Genomic DNA, 14,475 nt, shown 5'->3' with positions numbered 1-14,475 from the left:
GGATCAGACATTGTTTCATGCTGCTGTGCATGGGGTCGCTATGAGTTGGTTCCGACTCGATGGCACCTGACAACAACAACAACATAAGATTCCTACGAGTCAGAACCTGCTTCATGGAATCTAACAACATAACATAGGAGTATGTCCCAGATCAAGAGTCAGGTGAATAGAGATCACAAACAGCAAGTCTTTCTTTCTTTGTATTGTAGCAAATACACAGGTAATAGAACATGTGACATTTCTAGTCTTTACCTGTACAGTTCAGTGACAGGATCACATTCATCTTCAAAAACCATCCCCATGAATTGTTCCCCAAGTTTTCTACCACCTTTAAGAGAAGCTCTAGAACACTTGCTTGTAATTTTGTCCCCCCAAGGGACATTTTGTCAATGTGTTATTGTTGCTGTTAAGTGCTGTCGAGTTGGTTCTGATTCGTAGTGACCCTGGTGTGTAGGATTTCTGAAGAGCGGCTGGTGAGTTTGAAATACCAACCTTGTGGTTCAAACTGACCTTGAGGTCAAATGCTTATCCTATGGTGCCACATTAGGACTCCTGTCAATGTGTAGAAATACTTCTATTTATTATGAACAGAAGCAAGAGATTCTCTTAAGTCCTCTAATACAGAAGATAGTTCCCCACCAGAAAAATATTAATAATGCTGGTATTGAGAAACTGTTTCACAGGAATGGATGGCCCAGCAGTGTGGGCTGGGATAGATTGTTGAGGATGACTGGAGAGGAACCCATGGGAAGACCCTTGTAAAGCCCCTAACGAGTTTCTTGGCTCAGGGTTGCCTATGGCCACCCCTGTTGCAGATTCTAAAACAACCCAGAGACAGAAGAAAACTGGTGTTCTAGAAAACTTTGAGCAAATCAGAAGCAGAGAACCTCAGCCTGGGCTGCAAAAGCTCTTTCTAGGTAGATACGTCTAGAGAGGAGGACTGACAGACAAGATGGTGGAAAGATGGTTACAAAAGCTCTCATTGGGTGACTTTAATGTGCCGTGTCCTCTGGGACCTAGTTGTAACTTAACTTTGGGATTGTGGAGATGTGGGCTGACCTTTATGTTCTCTGTTTTAGGAACCGTTAGAAACGATTTCACTTCATCTTAAAGGAAACGTTGTTTTCCCATTTATTTATAGTACTTCTGAAGCAGGGAGAATATCATTCCTTTCAGACTTTCTGGGCTTGAGAGAATTTGTACTGTGGGCTTAAACCATCCGCCCAGCTTTTAAATAAAAACTAAACTAAAACTAAGACCAAGATGTCCTTCCAGGAAGACAACCTGTTGTTCTAGCGAGAGTTGAGTTCTACACAAGATGCTCCTCTCAGACCCCATCTTCCAGAAAGACTGCCTGAGAGCAGCACCTCCATGCCCCTCTAAGAGTGCTTATGGGTGGGTGATAGTGCTATTGTAGAATCAGCACTGGACATCTAACTGCAAGATCAGCAATTCCAACCCACCAGCCTCTCTGTGGGAGAAAGATGAGGCTTTCTACTCCCAGAAGGATTCACAGCCTTGGAAACCCTATACGGGGTCACTATGAGTCAGATAAGACTCATTGGTATCTAACAATAACAACAACATTCAGTTCTGGTTCCTGTTCTTCATTGCCCTAAGAGGCGTTTGTGGTGGCCTGGTGTGTAGTGTGTGCTTATAGTCATTGCACGCTTTGCTGCTGTGAACAGGGAGATGGGCAAGAGAGAAACAGATGGGCCCTGAACTTCTCCTTGGCCTGAAAAATGAAAGGCGGAGAAAATCGTAATAAAAAACGGAAACAGCTGCAGCAGGACAAGAGCAGCTTGTGGGGTGGGTCCAGCCCTGAGGGGGTTTGCAGTCTGTCAAGATTCTGCTCCTAGACTGGGTGGGCATCTCTCCCCCAACCCCCACCAAATCATACCCTCAGTGTAGATGTTGCCCATCGTCCCCTGCAGACCAGACTCTCAGATAGAGATAGGTTCATCTTTTACAATCTCAGGGAAGAAGATTTACAAACAGGCTCTGTAACTGCTGAGCTGGTATTTAACTTGGCCATTCTTACCACTTGGCCAAGTTCTTTCTTCAGTCTCACATAAATTCCCCTAACTCTGTTTAAACCTGTTTTTTTGGTTGGGTTCTTGGCACATGAAATAAACAGCAGGCTAATACCACCATTTGTCGGCGATTGACCAGGATGAGACACTGAATGGGCAGAAAAGACATCTAGTCATAATCATTGGCTCCCTTTCAAGAGTCATTGGACTCTCTCCCCAGAGGGGGTTTTAGGCAGGGTGGGTAGCTCTGGGAAATTCAGAGTGAAAATGTGGCATCTTGGTGGAAGAATGCAGATCTCAAAATAGATGAAGAGTTTGTGGGCAAATGAGAAATATCCCACCCTTACTCACTTCCTACCATCAATAAGGATTGATCGTTATAATTTAAGTGAAATCAGAAAAATAGTAATAAAGCATAACTTTGCCATATGTTGCTGTTTAGTGCCATCAAATCAGATCCGACCCATTGAGACCATATACAGGGCTTCTGAAGAGAAGCTGGTGAGTTTGAACCACTGACCTTGTGATTCAAACCAACCTTGCAGTCCAGCGCATTAACCCACAGCACCACACCAAAACTCCAAATTTGCCATATTATTGTTGTGTTGTTAGTGCTGTTGAGTAGGTTCCGACCCGTAGCGACCCTGTATAGGGTTTCTGAGGAACAGCTGGTGAGCTTGAACCACCGACCTTGCAGTTCAAATGACTTTGCAGGCTGATGCATTAGCCCACAGCGCCACACCAGGACTCCATTAAACTTGCCATATTGTTGTTGTTGTTGTAAAGTGCCTTCGAGTCAGTTCCTATCCATAGTGACCCTGTATAGCCCTGTGTAGGATTTCTGAGGAGCAGCTGGTGAGCTTGAACCACCAGTCTTGCAGTTCAAATGATTCTGCAGTCTGATGCATTAACCTACAACGCCATACCAGGACTCCTTTAGGATCATCTAAAAGAGACATTTCAAATAAAGAGATGCCTTCCCCGCCCTACTTCAAGTAATCTATTTACTTTTTAATTAGCCTTTAAGTTTTTCATTCAGAATTTTAAAACTATAACCATTTGCAGGAAGAATTTTAGAAGTTAGGGAGTTCCTGATAAGTTCTTTGGTTATTTAAAAAGCTCGAATATATTGAATCCAGATACATTGTTGTTACATGAAATCAAGTCAGTTCCAACTCATAGCGACCCTGTATAGGGTTCCCAAGGAGCAGCTGGTGGGTGTGAACCACCTACATTATGGTTAGCAGTCCAGTGTGGATCCTACAGTGCCATACCAGAACTCAACTCTCCATAAATGATGCAAATTACTTGTGTAATCCTGTTGTTAGCTACTATTGACCCTCTCTCTATTGGGTTTCTGAGGAGTGGCTGGTGGGTTTGAAATACTGACCTTGTGGTTCAAACCAACCTTGCGGTCCAGTGTTTATCCTACAGCACCACACCAGAACTCCATAGTTGCAGCTTTTTCCCCAATCCTTCTTAATGAAGTTTCCTTTCCTTCTCATTTTGTTGTTGTTATTGTTGTTAAGCGCAGTCGAGTTGGATCCGACTCATTGTGACCCTGTGTAGGGTCTCCAAGGAGAGTCTGGTGAGTTTGAACCACCGACCTTGTGGTTCTAACTGACCTTGAGGTTGAGTGCTTGTCCTACAGCTCAATTCACCAGCCTTTCCCAGGAAACCCTCTGGGGTTGCTATGAGTCAGAACCCACTTGACGGCACTTAACAACAAGAGTTATTCACACAATGGTTGAATGGGAATGAGCAGATAACACAAATGAAAATTGGAGGTGGAAGGAGGGGATAACAGGGCAGCGACATTGAGGAGATTTAAAAATGCAATATGAATGTGTGTGTGTGTGTGTCCCAGAAAACAGCTGCAGGTAGAGAACAGGATGGATTTCAAGCATTCTCCATGGAGGCTGGGGTTCAGACAGGGGCCAGCTGGGTGATGAAATCAACTCAGAGGTCAGCTGTGTGCTCTTGTGGAAATGAAGCTTTCAGAAATTTCAGGGACTTTCAAAATTGGTTCTGGAGAGAGGCAGGTTTGTTGACTGGGTAGATGGGGAAAACTGCATGGTTGTTAAGAGATTCAGGGGCCTGAAGCCAGAGGGGAAATGGGTTACAGACTCCTTCCCCTCTCTCTGCTTTGGGGAACCCTGGAAGAGAAGCATCTCTGTTTTTTTCCTGACTGTACAGAGATGAAAGATATGTAGAATAAAGCTACCCTGTCTATGAGTTCTAAGCAATAAGGTTCTGAAGACTCCGCTCCCCACAGGTCCTGGAACATGGGACAAATTGCACCACCCAATGGGGGTGCTAACCTCAAGGTCAGCAGTTTGAAACTACCAGCTGTACCCTGGGAGAAAGATGAGGCTTTCTGCTCCCCTAAAGATTTACAGCCTCAGAAACAATATACAGGGTCACTATGAGTCCGAACCAACTCCACGGCCCACCACCACTACCACCATCATCACACTTGAGCTTTATCTATTGTTTCCCTCCATAGCCCCCTGACTTCCTCTACCTTCCAAGAAGCCCATATGAAGGAGACCCTCACATTTATTAGCTCTCATTCTCAACCCTCTCTGCCCCTAGTTAGAGCCATATGAACAGTTGTGGTTTGTAGTGCCCTGTACATGGTGGGCTTCCCCACAGAACTGGGCACACTCCTCATGGGTCTAGCTGGATTTGTACAGTGCCACGGCAGCTGCAAAAATGAAAAGTCATAAGAAAAATGGATATCCAAGTGTTTCCCTTCCAAATAAAGGAAATAAACATCTGGGATCCAAAAGATCCGATGACATTTGAATTCTGTAATGTAAAACAATGTGTTCGGGATTACATAGGGCATTGAAAGAGAAGGGGGGTGCTAGAAATGCAGATTAAAAATATTGGACACAATTTCACACCCACTACCATGGACGTGACAATTTAAAAAACTGGACAACCACAAACATTGGTATTGACAAAGAACTGGAAATCTTATACGTTGTTAGTAGGAATTGCTGTTGTTATTATGTGCTGTGGAGTCGGTCCCGACCCATAGCGACCCTGTACAGGGTTTCCGAGGTTTTAAATCTTTACGGGAACAGAAAGCCTCATCTTTCTCCCGCAGAACAGCTGGTAGTTTTGAACTGCTGACCTTGTGGTTTGCAGCCCAATTTGTAACCACTTCGCTACCAGAGCTAGTAGGAATATAAAACATAAAATTTTACTTTGTAAAGTTAAACACGTATCTAGTTTATGATCCAGAAATCCCACCTTCAGCTATTTGGTTGAGAGAGATTTAAGACATATTTGCATCTTTATATCAGGTTTATTTAGAATAGCTCCAAACTGGAAACAATTCAAATATCCATCAGCAAGGAAATGGATAAACATTCTGTTATGGATTCGTACAATGGAATACTACTCAACAATAGAAAAGAATTAGGTACTTCTATGTGCATCAACATAGATGATTCTCAAACATAGTATTTTAAGTTAGGTTAGCTGTTGGTAGAGCATCAAACTTAATATGAAGGTCGAGGGCTCAAGACCTTGTTTGGGCTGAAGCAATATAGGCTTTCCCTTGTGTGGTGCTGTAGGATAAGCACTGGACTGCTAACTACAAAATTAGCAGTTCAAACACACCAGCCATGCTCAGAAACCCTACAAAGGGTTGCTATGAGTCAGAACCGATTTGACCGCACACAACAACAACAATAACAAGTCAGATATGAAAAGATGCTTATTATATGATTCCATTCATATGACGTTTCAGAACAGGCAAAGTTAACATATGGGGACTAGGGATTGGGCATCTATGGGATGACATAGTATAAGGGAGCTTTCAGGGACAATGGAAACATTATATAATTTGATTGAGGGTTATTATTATTTTGTTATTGTTAAGTGCCGTTGGGTTGATTCTGACTCATAGCAACCATATATAGGGTTTCTAAGGAGCGGCTGGTGAATTTGAACCACCGACCTTGTAATTCAAACCTTGACATCCAGTGCTTTAACCATAGTGCCACACCATGTTGATTACTCAAATATACATATTTATCAAAATTCATTGTACAGTTACAGCCTATACATTTCACTATATATAAATGTTACTTCAATAAAAATAAAAGAGGAGATGGATGAGGGGGGAGGTTATCTCTGAGGGATGATTTTGGGAAACAGTGTTGGCATGCAGTGGATACTCATTCTCTCTTCTTTGGGGAGGTGTGGCATTATCTACTTAAAGTTTAGCTAATGGGGTTTTAAAAGGATCGCTTAACGAAAGTGCCATGGGCTGCCAAAAGAACCAATAGATCCATTTTGGAAGAAGTGCAGCCAGAGTGATCCTTGGAGGCCAAGATGGCCAAACTTCGTCTCTCATACTTTGGACATATTGTCAGGAGGGACCGGTCGCTGGAGAAGGATATCATGTTTGGTAAGGTGGAGAGTGAGAGAAAAAGAGGAAACCCCCCAGCGAGATGGATTAGCCAAGTGGCAGCATCGATGGACTCAAGCGTGGCAATAGTTGTGAGGTTGCCCCAGGATCGGGCATAGTTTCATTCTGCTGTGCATAAGGTCGCTATGAGTCGGTACCGACTCGATGGCACCTAACAAGAACAACTTAATGAAGCTTTGAGATGAGTTCATTCAGCACAGACCTGGAGCATATGATTCAACAGCGTGGGAAATCTATGTGAGATGTGAATAGTGTCAACCTCTGAGTGTAGACCATGTGAATACTTCCATGGCCCAAATGTGGGTCACAGGGGAAAGAGAGAAGGCAGGGGCTCACCTTAAGTTCTGTTCAGCAGGATGCCTGCAGGGGGGCAAGGACTGCCCATTTACTTTGTAGCTTTTTGTGCACACTTCTAGCTTAACACTTAACGCTGTGTTTGTTAAATTGCTTTACCTGCGCCCTTTTTCCTGGTAACTCCTTATTTTACTAGATCATATCTGACAGTGAATATTGTTGTTGTTGTTAGGTTGGTTCCAACTCATAGTGACCCTGTAGAAGGCATCCAAGGAGCACCTGGTGAGTTTGAACTGCCAACTTTGTGATTTGCAGTCCAGTGCTGATCCTATAGACAAAGGAACGAGATAGAGACTGGGAAATCTAGAAGGTGAGATGTGAATTGTGTCAACTTGTGAGTGGAGACCATGTGAATGAGGAGGTATGGACCACTGGTCTAGACCACCACTCCTCTGAGGAGATAGCGTTTGAGCTAAAACCTGAAAATGGAAAGGAGACACAGGGCAAATTCTGGTGATGGGGCAGTGCAGGCCAAGGAAGTAATAAGCAAAAAGACTAGAAAAGCAAAGCTTTGATGGATTTGAGAAAGAAGGAGAAAGTTGAGGATGTATGGATTAAGGAGCTACTGCTAAGAGATGACACTAGAGAAAAAGATAAGGTCTAGATTGTGTAGGGCCAGAGGAGGCAGTTTTTCCATAATGGACCACCTGATACTATTAGTTTTTGTGGAGTCCTGGTGTGGCACTGTGGGGTTAATGCGCTGAACTGCAAAGTTGCTTTGAACTGCAAGGTTTGCGGTTCAAGCTCACCAGCTGCTCTTTGGAAATCCTACACAGGATAGCTATGGATTTGGACCAACTGGATGACACTTAACAACAGCAATAATTATGTTAAGGAGCCTTGGTGGCATAGTGGATTAAGCACTGGACTGCTAATAGCAAGGTCAGTAGTTCAAAACCACCAAGAATTCTTTGGGAGAAAGATGAGGCTGTCTGTTTCCATAGAGATTTACAGTCTTGGAACCTTTAAGGAGCAGTTCTAGTGTGTTCTATGTGGTTATTAGGAGTTGGAAGGTTTTATTAGTTAATAAATATTTTAGGTGCTGTGGACCAGATAGCTTCGCAACTCTGCTATTATAGTGTGAAAACAATTCATCCATGGACAGAGGCTATGTTCCAATAAAACTTTATTTACCAAAAGAGGCAGTGGCCACATTTGGCCTGTGGTGTATAGCTTGTGGATTTTGTTTGTCTTGTTGATTCAGGATTTAGGAGACCCCATGTATTACAGAATAGAGTTGTTCCATAGGCTGGAATCTTTATGACCCATTTCTTCTGAAGTGTTGCTAGGTAGGTTTGAACAGTCAACCTTTAGATTACCAGTCAAGTGCAAACTGTTTGTACCACCCAGGGCCCTTTCACAGACTATAATTTGCCAACACCTGGAATAGCGTGCCTTAAGGAAATTGGATTTTTTTTTTTTCCAAGTGGATAGGGAGTGATTGGAAGGCTATGAACAAAGTTGTTATCTGCTCAGATTTTGTTTTCAAGAGAATCCTTGAAACATTATTTGTTGCTGTTGTTTAGTGCAGTCGAGTTGGTTCCAACTCCTAGCAACCCTGTATAAAGCTTCCAAGGAGCAACTAGTGGGTTTGAACCACCAATACTGTGCACATCCTCTAGCACCATACTAAAACTTCAAAACATAGTTTACAACACAAGAAATACATGTCTCCTTTCCCTATTATGATCCCTAGTCCAAATTCTCTTTTGAAAACAGAAGGTTTGGGGATGGAGTGAGGGGGTGGTAAGTCTATGGTAGTTTATGCCATTTATAAGTTTTATGACTTTGGGTTAATTGCTTAATCGTTCTGAGCCTCAGTTTCCTTCTTTATAAAACTATAATAACACCTGTCTCTAAGGGTTATTAACTGGATTAAAGGAGATCACGTGTATAAAACATCTGTCACAGTGCCTGGCAAAGTAAGAGGCCAATGATATAAATCCTTTTTCCTGGATCTCCTTACTTTGAACCAGACATGTAACTTATATATGTCACACTGTAGTCAAGATAGGGGTCAATGTAAAACTGTGTAACTTCAAAAAATCAATTAAAAACACATAGATAGGTGAGACAATAGTCATTGTAGCATAGCTGCTAAAAGAGCTAATACTATTGTAACTGATTAATAGAGACACAAATTATGATTACAACAGGGATAAATCCATCTGTATTCCATACCAGTCAGAAATCGCATTTGGAGTCCTGAAACCTCTTCTGGTTGCACTGATTTGGGAGGAATATTAGTAAGAGGGAGTCCTGGTGTGGTGCTGTAGGATAAGCACTAGACTGTTAACCGCATGGTTTAAACCCGCCACCTGCTTCTTGGAAACCCTTTACAGAGCTGTGATGAGTAGGAACCAACTCGATGGTACTTAACAACACAACACTAGGAAGAGGGGTGTGTTCAAATATAAATGGCAAGATCTGGAAGGATTTGAAAACCACATCGTATAGAATATATATTGGAAATTCTTAATCTGGAAGGAAAAAAACAAAACAACAACAGCAAACTAATAGGAAACTTGAAAAGTGTGTAGGAATACTTGAAGAGCTTTTGTGTGTAAGAAAATCAAAACTCATACCATAATGGTTTGGAGATGGGTCACCTTCTATCACTGAATGTGAAATGCAGCGAGAGAGAAAATGTTTCCACAAATAACAACAAGAAGAATAATTGGACAGGACTCCTGATGTGGTGCTGTTGGATCCACACTGGACTGCCAACCATAAGGTCAGCAGTTCGAGCCCACTAGTTGATTCATGGGAGAACGATGAGGCTTTCTGTTCCTGCAAAGATGTACAGCTTCGGAAACTCTATGCAGGGTCACTGTGAGTCAGGACCCACTCGAGGGCATTTAATAATGACAGTCTAAGCAGAGAAGCTTTGGTAGCGTAGTGGTTATGAATTGGGCTGCGAACCGCCAGGTCAGCAGTTTGAAACTACCAGGTGTTCCGCAGGAGAAAGATGAGGCTTTCTGCTCCCGTAAAGATTCACAGCCTCGGAAACCCTATACAGGGTCGCTATGAGTCGGAATAGACTTCATGGCACATAAACCACCACCAAGCAGAGATGAGAAGATCAAGGGAAGGATTCTAGTAGGGATCAGAGGAGTATTCAACAGGCTGATTTTCTGTATAAAAGACTTTTCAAATGCGCACACACCAAACTTGAGGATCTCTTACCCCGTAACTTCCAAATCTCTGATTCTATAATGCTGCACGGTGCACCAGTCCCATTTCTGTCGATTAAGAGACCATTTTGAACACATGTTAACATGGGTGACAGGGCAGGCAATATACAACAAGACAGGGGTCGGCAGAGGAAAGATGAGGAGAGCAGGAGACAGGGAGGAATGCAAGAGTTAAAGTGAAGAGAGGTGAATACTGTTCACTGGGGGCACATGGAGGGGATTGGAATCATTGCAATGAAGCAAAGTATATGATTTATTGAATGAAAAACTGATATAGTCTGTAAACCTTCAATCAATTCACAATAAAAAGATCAATTTAAAAGAGGGAGCAAGAAAGACCCTTTTGAACACCAGAGACAATTCTTTTTTGAGGTCTTCTGTAAATGTAAGACTTGTTGGATACATAAATCAACGGTTCATCAAAACAGAAAAACTAATTGACGGTGATTTATATAGCAGAGTTGGGTAAAAGAACAGAGAGCGGTTCATTGTGTGTAAATTAGGTCACAGGAATCTTCCTATTAGCTTTTCAAATGAAAATAAATAAGTAAATAAATAAAAAAGACAAATGTCATGGTCAACATTCCTAAAGTATCTTGCTTGTAGCTTCTGATATTTTATTGGTCAAACCAGGTTTTGTGGAGCCTGAAGCTTATACAGTTGTGTGTGTGTGTGTGTGTACACTTAAAAAAAGAAAGAAATATAAACACATATGTGATTCAGCTCAGAAAGAGACTATACCATTATGGGGGAGCATGGTGGCTCTGTACGATAAACAGATTGTGAACCACAAGGTAGGTGGTTTGAGCCCACCAGCCGCTCTGAGGGAGAAAGATGCAGCTCCAGCAACAATGTACAGTCTCAGAAACCCTCTACAGGATCGCTATGAGTCGGAAGTTACTCAAGGGCACTAAACAACAACATAGCAGTATGGGAGACCTGAAGCTTAAGCTTCATTGTTGTTGTTGTTAAGCGCCATTTAGTCAATTCTGACTCATAGTGCCCCTGTCTAGGGTTTCCAAGATACAGCTTCCAGGTAAAAATCCATTTCTGGCTATTGTGATAATTCAAGTTAATTGAATGTATAAGTTCCACAGAGGGTGCCTCAAAATGTTTCTTTTAGAGATCAGAGGAAAGGACAGCATGGCTGCCATTGAGGTGGGAAAGTCAAACTAAGTCACTTGGTGTTCCTTTAATAAAAGCCCAATAAGAACCCAGGCTAGTCCTAAAGGAGCTTGTTGTGATTCCTTTTTTGTTTAAAAAACTCTTTTCTTTAGGTTAAATTCATCCAAAACAAAGGTCTTATTTTGAGCACAAGTAAAGAAATAAATAACCCTGGATCTAGAGAAAAAGGATGAAGACTCTTTCCTAGGTGTGGAGACCAGTAACTGTGTTGTTGTTGCCAGAGTGATAATCCTGTGTTACAGGATTTAGAATAAAAATTCCTCTCATTGATTTTGGAATCTGGGCTGGTAGATGGGGGTGCCTAGAATTCAGAGGCAGTCTGTCCCTTCACCCCAGGGTCTTTTGTGTTTTACTGTATCTCACATCACCTTGAGGAGCTTGTGAAAACCCCATTTTTCTCAGAGACCCCCATTTGTTGAGACTGCTATGGAGACAGGGAGATTCAGATACCGATGGCTCCCAGAATGCACCTTGCCCAAAACTGCCCCGCTCACAGCACTATCAAGTAGAGATAGGAATTAGACATCTTCTTAGGCAAAGGAGACACTGAGGCACAGGAATATTTATAAAGCAACTTCAGTCACCTAACAAGTTGATGCCGGAACAGAACATTCTGGCTCTAAGGGGACTTGCCAAAGGTCACATGCTGAGGGACAGAACCAATTCCCTGGAGAAGAGAGAACAAGGAAGCCAATAGTAGAGACTTGAAGTGGTCTTGGGGAAATGGCATGTGTAGACTTTCATAGAAAAGGGGATTAGGGTGGCGAAAAGTGCACAAGAATTAGCGAACACTAAAGAGATTATTTTTGAAAGGATTTTGTGAATGTTGGCAAGGGGAAAGAACAAAATAGAGATTTTATAAGTATGTAGGCTAGCTTCCCAGCCTGAGCAGCATATGGGATACTATGGCCCAAACAAGGAACAGAATTCCAGGTTCGAAGGGGCAGGGAGGGATTTACCCAGTGCCTCACAGATCACAGGCCCTCAATCAATGTTTGCTAAAGGAATTTGCTAAGGAGACTGAGGACTAATGTTGCCTCAATTTGATAACTACTATTTTCCTGGTTGCTGTGATCCTGGGGCGAGCTGTAAGCCAGGAACCCCATAAGCAAAAACAGACAATGGGAGGCAATACCAGAGAGGCTGGGGGCCCTTAGACAGTCAGCAACAGAGCGGGTCTGAGGTGTTGGAGCAGATAAGTCAGCTCTGAGATGCTTCCCTAGTCAGCCAGCCAGGGGAGGTGTGTCTACAGGAGGGTGGGAGCGAGGGGTGATTTCATCTCTTTAATGAAAAAAGACCAGAACCTTTCTCCCATCCTGGAAACTCCCAGTCTAACAGAGGCCAAGGAAAACAAGATTAGGTTTGATTACTTCTCAGAGGGCTTTGCATATGAAGGAGTTAAACTGAAGGGAGCAAGATGCTGCAACACAGAATGGGTTAACAGGATCAGCTACTCGTCCAGTCTACTTTAGACTCGGTTTTACTGTCTTCCTTTGCCTTTTAAAATAAACGTCCCAGTTCTTTGGTATGTGTTCCCACTAGCAGAATCCTGGCTATATTAAATGAAACCAAGTAAGGCACTGTCTTTGGCATCCTGTCTCTATTGACAAGCTACTGATTTGGGGATCAAATATCTTCTTCTGTCTTTCACAGGGGTGCAGATTTTGCTTAGAACCATGAGATGAAAATCACAAGCATTTTGCCAAACTGGGAGACACTGCCATGTGACTCTCCATTTGCTCTCATGGGATGCCATTTTTTGAAAAATTTTCTGCTTAGGTATTTGGGGAGACTTTCTGTGTTCATATGGCACATGAAAAAACAAAAATGAAATCACAAAGCCACCAGCACTTAACAATCTCTTGTGCTGTCTCCGAACCTTCGTATCATTCTTAGAACAGAACTGAGTGGATAAATTCACAAGACCATTTTCTTTTTAATGCAATGTATATTTATTGTAAACAATAATATACAAAAACAAACGAAAGAAAAAAACAAAACGAAAAAGGGAAAGTAAGTTTCATAGAGCGAATAAAAAAGGTTTAGGGTTGGGGGTGGGGACGTGTTGAAACAAACAAAACACAAACACAACCAAATCTTACCTAAAGACAAAACATGATTTAAATGCCAGGTTTCTGAAGTTACAGAAATATATATTTTTTAAAGATCTGCTTTTATACAGAAATTGAAAAGATGCCATATTTTAAGAGTGCTTTAAGATTTCATTCTACTGACTTCTAAAACTGTTAATATATCTTTTTTTTTTAAATAATAAAAAGTTTGCTGTCTTTTTAAAAAAGCAATCCTCAAACTCTTCAGGCCACAGCAGTAATTAAGGTCTGCCAGTCCTCTGCTCTCCCCCTGGCCCCCCTCTCTCCAAGAGAACATGCAGGGGAATATGGGATATCCGAGTCACATGCTTGCACTGTTTGGTGTCAAAACACACACTCAATTTGGGCAGCCCAGAGATCTGTAGCAGAAAACACTGCAAATGATTCAGTGATATACTACATTTGCAATCTCTCATTTGCATAAACAGAGAAGCAAGCTTCCAGCTTGCTTACAACAACAACAACAACAAACCAACAAAGGAAAAAAAAAAATACAAAAGATAAAAAAGGACAGACAGAAAGGCATTTGTACAAATCTAGGATAAGGAATCCAAAGAAACTTGTTTTTAATAATAATAAAAAAAAAGATTAAAGAGATAAATAAAAAAAAACAAAAAACAAGTTACAGTTTAAGAACATAATTTAACAACAGATGACCATGCCCTTTTGAGGAAGGCTCCAACAACCTATTTTAAAAGAAGGTAAATTAAAACAAAACAAAAATAAAAGAGCAAGTTTTTTTTTGTTTCTCCCCCCCCCACCATGAAAACCTCGCCTTACAAAATAAATAATTTTCGCATATGGAATGTCTTGAAGGTTAACTGCTGGTTATCACAGAGGTTCAGGTGAGAGAACTAACCCCAGCATCTGGGTCCCACATGCTGCCTGGGGGGGGGGGGCAGCCAGGGGGCAGTGCAATGGGGGCACTTATTGGTTGCTGCAACAGTCTCGAAAAAGATTCCGTCTCTTTCTGCTTGCCTTTCTTTTTTTTTTTTCCTCATAATTGGAGCACGCAAGCAAAGACAGCAGATGTACGAAAAGATCGTTCCAGCAGTGCGGCTTTAAGCTCAAGGTGTTTCTTTTGCTTAAAAAAATAAGATATGTAAGATAAAGCTTACCAAATGCTTCTCTAGACTATTGTGCTTACGTCC

The sequence above is a fragment of the Chrysochloris asiatica genome, unplaced genomic scaffold (genome assembly GCF_000296735.1).
Source record: "Chrysochloris asiatica unplaced genomic scaffold, ChrAsi1.0 scaffold00192, whole genome shotgun sequence".
In the NCBI taxonomy this organism is placed as follows: domain Eukaryota; kingdom Metazoa; phylum Chordata; class Mammalia; order Afrosoricida; family Chrysochloridae; genus Chrysochloris; species Chrysochloris asiatica.
Note: the sequence above shows the minus strand (reverse complement) of the source record.